Here is a 7281-nt window from a genome sequence, read left to right on the forward strand (position 1 = left end):
AGCCTGGGCTGCATAGTGAGTTCCAGATCAGTCTCAACTACATAGTGAGACCCTGTCTCCAATACAAAAAAAAAAAAAAAAAATTAATAGAAGACACAAAAATTTGTCAGCAATATGCAAAAGTGATAATATATTTGAAATGTGTCCCAATTTCCTACAGTGAATGTAGTCATTATGTACTAGAATATGTAGTAAGAAAAGTAAAAATGTAAATATATCACAACTGAGTTGGGTTTGTTTTGAAAGGCAAAGTTGCTGTAACAGAAAAACTAATCAGCAAAAAACATACTACCAATATGAAGGAGAAAAATATACAATCATCCAATAAATAAATATATAAAAGATATTTATAAACTGACTATAATTTTAAATAAATAACAGCAAATTAGGAATAAAAAGATATCATTGAAGTCTGATACTTTTGTCCAAATGATACCTAGGGAAAGATACCATTTTAAAATTTGCTTTATTTTAATAGCTTGAGATTTTGTTCATGTTTATCAACCATTTAGGTCTTGTTTTTGTTTTTGTTCTTGGGTTTTGTTTTTTTGGTTTCAAGGTCTATGTAGTTCAAGCTGGCCTTGAGTTCACTATGTCGCCCAAGCTGGCCTCAAACTCACAACAATCCTTCTGCCTCAGCTTCCTGAGGGCTGGGATTATAGGCATATGTTACCTTACCCAGCTTCCTCTTATCTATTTGAAGACCCAAGTTCCATGGTGACAGTCTTCAAATATTTGTCCATGATATTAGTAATCTGTGTTTTCTCTCTTTTTAAAATTATGAATATTGTGGGGGATACCATTTTTATTAGCTTGGGGCCAGGGATGTGACTCAGTGGTTCCACTGCCTGCCTCACAAGCACAAGGGCCCAAGTCCAATCCCCAGTAGAAAAAAAAAAAAACAATTTTATTAGCTTTGTCAAGATTCCAACTCTTGGCTTTGTTGAACCTCTCTATTGTATGCTTCTTTATTTCATTAATTTCTGTTCTTATCTTTATTACTTCCTTTCTTCTACTCTCCTTACTGGATTCAGGACAAAGGTATCACTACAAATCAGTGGGAATGTATGGCCTTTTCACTGGGCTACTTGAATATCTAAAGGGGAGAAAAATGAAAATTCATACCTATCTCACTATTCACAAAAATCAATTCCAAGTGAACTGTAGATCTAATGGCGAATAGAACAATAAACCTCCTTCAACTCAGGGTAGGGAAAATTTTTTTTTCTTTTTTTTGAGGCAGGGTCACCCTTTGTAATTCAGGCTGGCCTTGAACTCACTAAGGCCTGACTGAACTCACGGTGATCCTCCAGCCTCAGCCTCCCAAGTGCTGGGATCACAGGCGTGCACCATCACAGCCAGCCAGGAAATAATTTTTAAATAATATTTTAAAATATTAAACATAAAGAAAAAATATTAATACACCTGACTTCATTAAAATAATTTGTATTCATCAATACACATCACTATGGCTGAGGATGTACTTTAGTGATACAGTGCTTGCCTGGCATGCATAAGAACCTGGGTTCAATGCCCAGCACAGGAGGAGGCACAGGAGGAGAGGAGGTGGCAGGGGAGAAATCACTAACCAGTGAATCAGTAATATAAAAGGCATACATGGTGGCATAGCCTGTAATCCCATCTCTTGGTAGGCTGAGGCAGGAGGATCTATATACATACATACATACATATATATCCATATATATAGATAGAGAGAGAAAGAACCCCAAAAGGGATATTTTGAATATTCATATGTTAAGAATTCCCAAACATCAGTAAGAATTTTTACAAATAAAACAAAAGAAAAATGGGCATAGAATTTCAACAAAATCCATTTTAAAAGACAGCCAAGCTGGGGACTAGGGATTTAGTATACATACATACATACATATATATCCATATATATAGATAGAGAGAGAAAGAACCCCAAAAGGGATATTTTGAATATTCATATGTTAAGAATTCCCAAACATCAGTAAGAATTTTTACAAATAAAACAAAAGAAAAATGGGCATAGAATTTCAACAAAATCCATTTTAAAAGACAGCCAAGCTGGGGACTAGGGATTTAGTTCAGTGGTTCCACCACTTGCAAGGTCCCGAGTTCAATCCTGGGTACCAAAAGAAAAATAAAAAGCCAAGCTGGGCATGGTGGTACATTCCTATAATTCCAGCAATTGGGAGGCTGAGGCAGGAGGATCACTTTAATCTGAGGGTTTTTGGGTTTTTTTTGGTACCAGAGATCGAACCCAGGACCTTGTGCTTGCAAGGTAGGCGGTGGATCTACTGAGCTAAATCCCCAGCCCAGGAAGATAACTTCAAATTCAAGGCCAGCCTATCTGGGCTACAGAGTGAGTTCATAGCTGGCCTGAACTACATAGTAAGACTTTGTCTCAAAAAGCCACCAAAAAAAAAAAGCACCAAATGTCAAATTAAGGTGCGGGGATTTATTTCAGTGGTGTCGCTGCCTGCCTCAAAAGCACAAGGGTCTGAGTTCAATCCTCAGTATCAAAAACAAAGCAAAACAAAAAACAACCCCAAATTTCAAATACATTCATGGGGAAAGTGCTTGATTTTATTAGACATTAGAGAAATGCAAATTAAAACAATAATAATATATTATTATCCACCAGCATGACCAAAATTAAAGAAACTGACAATACCAAGTTTTAGAGAAAGCAACAGGGACTCTCTCATACTGATAATACTCCTATACTATCAGTACAAGCATTTTATTGTTTGGGGGCTCTTTTGTTCTATTTTCTGAGACAAAGTGTCACTGTGTAGCTCAGTCTGGCCATGGACTCACTATGCAGCCCAGGTTGTCCTTGAACTCACAGCAATCCTCCTGCCTTGGCCTCCAGAGTGCTGGGATTACACGTGTGCACCTCCACACCTGGCTAGTGGAACCATTTTTGAAAACTGGCCCTATCTATTAAAGCTGAGTAAACTATATGCCTATGATCTAGTAATTCTACTCTATACCTAATATGTGCACCCATATGTGCACCAAATGTTGCAAACAAGAATGTTCACCACATTATTTTCGTTTTTGTTTTGTTTTGTTTTGTTTTGTTTTGTTTGAGAAAGGGTCTCACTATATAGTTGAGACTGACCTGGGACTCACTATGTAGACCAGACTGGTCTCGAACTCACAGCGATCCTCCTGCCTCAGCCTCCCGAGTGCTGGGATTACAGGCATGTGCCACCATGCCTGGCTCTATCACATTATTTTCCAAATAGCCAAAACTGAAAGCAAAATGTCTAGCAGAATGGTTTTTTAAATTGTGGTATTTGCAATGGAACACCATACAGTAATGAAAAAATGGACAAATTCTAGCTATACATACCATTACAGATGAATCTCACAAATAACGATGACCAAAAGTGACACACACACAGAAACACATGACACTTATATCACATCACACTTATATCAAATTTTTAAAACAGGGCCAGATATGGTAGCACACAGCCGCAATCCCAGCACTGGAGAGGGACGCCAGAGGATCAAGGCAAGTTCAAGGCCAGCCTGGGATATATAGAGTTCAAAGCCAGCCTAAATTACATAGTGAGATCCTGTCTCAAAAAACCAAAACAAACAACAACAACATAAAGATAAAACTAGTTTTTAGAGAAACTTGCTTGCATAGTAAAACTATAAAGAGAAGCAAAGATATATTTACCATAGAATTCAAGATAATGGTTACCTCTTGTGGGTGATGATTAAAAGGCAGCAAGAAGGCACAAGAGGGGTTTTGGGGTGCTAGTAAAACTCCAGTGATAAATCACTGAGCTATAAAAAAGGGAGAGAGTTTTAAGCAAGTATGACCAAATATTAAGATGTGCTAAAGCTGAGTGATGGAAAAATATATGAGATTGTTCTATATATTTATATGAACAATCAATAATTTATGACATTATTAAGAAACCAAGTAGTTTTTGACCTGAATCTTGCTAAAAAGTGATATAAATATCACAAGGGGACAGGTGTGATGGTGCACTCCTGTATTCCCAGTACTCAGGAGGCTGAGGCAGGAGAATCACCACAAGTCTGAGGCCACCCTGGGCTACACAGTGAATTCAAGGCTAGCCTGAATTACAGAGTGAGACCCAGTCTCAGAAACAAAACAACCAAAACAAAAAAATCATAGGGGCTAGGGGTATAGCTCAGAGGTAGAGTAGCATGTGCAAGGCCCTGATTAAATCCCCACAACAACAACAAAGAAAGAGAGAGAGGGAGAGGGAAGGGAAGAGGAAGGGAGGGAAGGGAAGAAAGAAAACAAATAAATTAGAAAATCAAAGTATATATTCTGGGCTAATTTCCTCATTATAAAAGTTTTTGCATGGCTGGAAATGGGCTTGGTGTTTGCCTGGCACACACAAAGTCCTAAATTAGATTTCAGCACTACGACTACCATCACACACACACACACACACACACACACACACACACACACTACGTAGATATGACCAGCGGCAGGAGAATCCGTGGTAGATATATATTCATAGAGATGGCAAGGACTCCAGGCAACTATGCCAAAGATTCACAAAGGCAAGATCCCTTCAAAAAGGATAATTTCATAACCTGCTTATAGTGCACAATTATTACTTCTACCACTAGATGGTACTTTACATGTAAGGTGATATGATGGTGAAAGGTCTGGAAACAGAATCCACAGCTAAAAAAATCAAGTAAAGAAAAATGAAATACACGTGCTTTTGAGGCATGGTGACCCCAAGAATCTGCAAAATTCAAGGCGGTGTGAAAAAAATAAAACCTCTTCCTGCAGGTGTCCTTTTTGGCTAACTACTACCAAAATTGCATACCTACAAAACTAAATGCTTCCTCCCTAGTGAATTGCTTAACTTGATTTGTTCTCCAAGAACCACAACCTTGGCAGCACCTATCAAAATATGAGCTATATTTAAGGTTGTCTAGGTCTGACTTAACACCCTGAAAGAAGTATGTATTCTTTTACTATTTTTTCAACCCTTAAAGACACTGAAACATGGCTTTAAATATGTAACTTTGTTGAGGAGCTGCTAGACAAGAAATATATACTAGTAACAGACAAAAGACTAGTATACTCATCCTTTTCTATATATCATATTGAAACTGGTATCATGAAAGTTATACATAAGACAAAACAAGCCCCACATGCCCAAGTTAGCAGGCTTTTTTACTACCAGAAACTGTTCAAAGTTGGTAAGTAGCACTTCCAGATTTCAAGGAACAGTATCTAATTTCTTAGATAAATATTTTAAAATAGCTGGGTGTGGTCGTGCACGCCTGCAATCCCAGCACTTGAGAGGCTGAGGCAGGAGGATCACTGTGATTTCCACACCAGCCAGGGCTACACAGTGAGTTCCAGGCCAGTCTTACTACATAGTGAGACACTGTCTCAAAAAAACAAAAAAAATATATATATATATATATATATTTTTAAACATTTATACACTAAGGTCTACCCTTAAGAGGTCCTTTTAAGGTTTTGAAATATAGACCTCTTATCTCTTAGACACCAATGGTCTACAAAGTATATTTAGTCCCTATATTTGTTCTCAGCTTAAAATAATTTCAAGTTATGAAAGCAACCTGACCTAAATTAAATCTGCAAAGTATTCAGAGATGAAAGAATATTTTTAAACATTTATACACTAAGGTCTACCCTTAAGAGGTCCTTTTAAGGTTTTGAAATATAGACCTCTTATCTCTTAGACACCAATGGTCTACAAAGTATATTTAGTCCCTATATTTGTTCTCAGCTTAAAATAATTTCAAGTTATGAAAGCAACCTGACCTAAATTAAATCTGCAAAGTATTCAGAGATGAAAGAATTATTGACTGTTTATCTTCCTGATCTAAATATTTTTGAAAACCTAAGCTAATATTTTGTTCTATGGAATGACAATGCAACTTACCAAATAAGATGGTTAATTAAATTTCTCAGAGTATTAATAATGCCAATTTACTGAATTATTTACTTGGTAACTTTTATCCTTTTGGGCATCACAAGAAATGGCCTTAATTCTATTGTTGACACCTCCCCTAATTTTTCTTCCCTATGCTAGTGTACAATGGGAAGCTAACTACATTGTGAAAGTAACATCAAAATTCCCTATTTTTCAGAATGTTCTATAGCACACATCACTGACAGTAGTTTCCCTCTTCTCGTTATCTAAAAGCTGTTTACTCCTAAAAAAAAAAAAAAAAAAAAAAGAGTTGGTTTCCTATAGATTTCAAATGCCATGAGTCTCAAGTAATTAAAACTAGAAGTTACTTTTACATATGATCAGATTAGTTAGACTTCTACTTTCATTTGTTCCAAAGTCCAACACACTATCCAAGAGATAGCTAGTATTTTTGGTCCAGCACATTATTTGTTCCTATCTACACAAGTTCTTTTACTGAAAATTCTTAACGAGTTTCCATACTTTTAGTTAACCAGAAGTATTCAACAGTCTACAAATTTAACTATAAGTCTCTCCATTAACTAGTATAAGGTGAACTGCTTTTCTACGACCCACAGTTTGCAATTTTGAGATATTATAAGGTACAGGAACAAAAACCTGAAGTCAATCTTTAGGGCTGGGGGTTTAGCTCAGTGGTTCCACCACCTGCCTTGCAAGTGCAAGATCCCAAGTTCAATCCCCAGTACCAAAAAATAAAATAAAGTGAATCTTCACCTCCAGGAGCTTAAAATTCACTAAGCACTAGATTTTTTTTTTTTTTAAGTACCAGGGCCAGGGATTTGTGACACCGCACTTGCTTTACAAGTGCAACTTCCTGAGTTCAATCCCCAGTACAAAGAAAGAAACAGTACCAAAAGACCACAACACAAAGGATTTCACAAAATCATTAACTGCCAAATGCAGGATATAGTACAGGTTATGAGAATTCAGGAGGTAGCCAAGCATGGTGGCACATGCCTATAATCCCAGCACTGGAGAGGCTGAGGGAGGAGGATCGCCATTAGTTCAAGGCCACCCTTGGCTAGTAGCAAGTTCAAGGCCATCCTGGAATACATAGTGAAACCCTGTCTTCCCCAAAAAAAAGAATTCAGGAAGGGAGGAGACTCTCTCTTATCAAATTTTAAAGTTTCTGCACAGTGAAAGAGACAACCAACAGAGTGGAAAGACAATCTACAGAATGGGAAAATTTTTCTGCCAGCTGTTTCTCAGACACAGAACTAATATCTAGAATATACAAAAAACTCACAAACATTAGACCCCCCCTAAAAAAATAAAAAAATGGGCAAGTGAAATGAATAGATACTTC

This window comes from Fukomys damarensis, unplaced genomic scaffold (assembly GCF_012274545.1).
Source record: "Fukomys damarensis isolate Sample0158 unplaced genomic scaffold, DMR_v1.0_HiC HiC_scaffold_8, whole genome shotgun sequence".
In the NCBI taxonomy this organism is placed as follows: domain Eukaryota; kingdom Metazoa; phylum Chordata; class Mammalia; order Rodentia; family Bathyergidae; genus Fukomys; species Fukomys damarensis.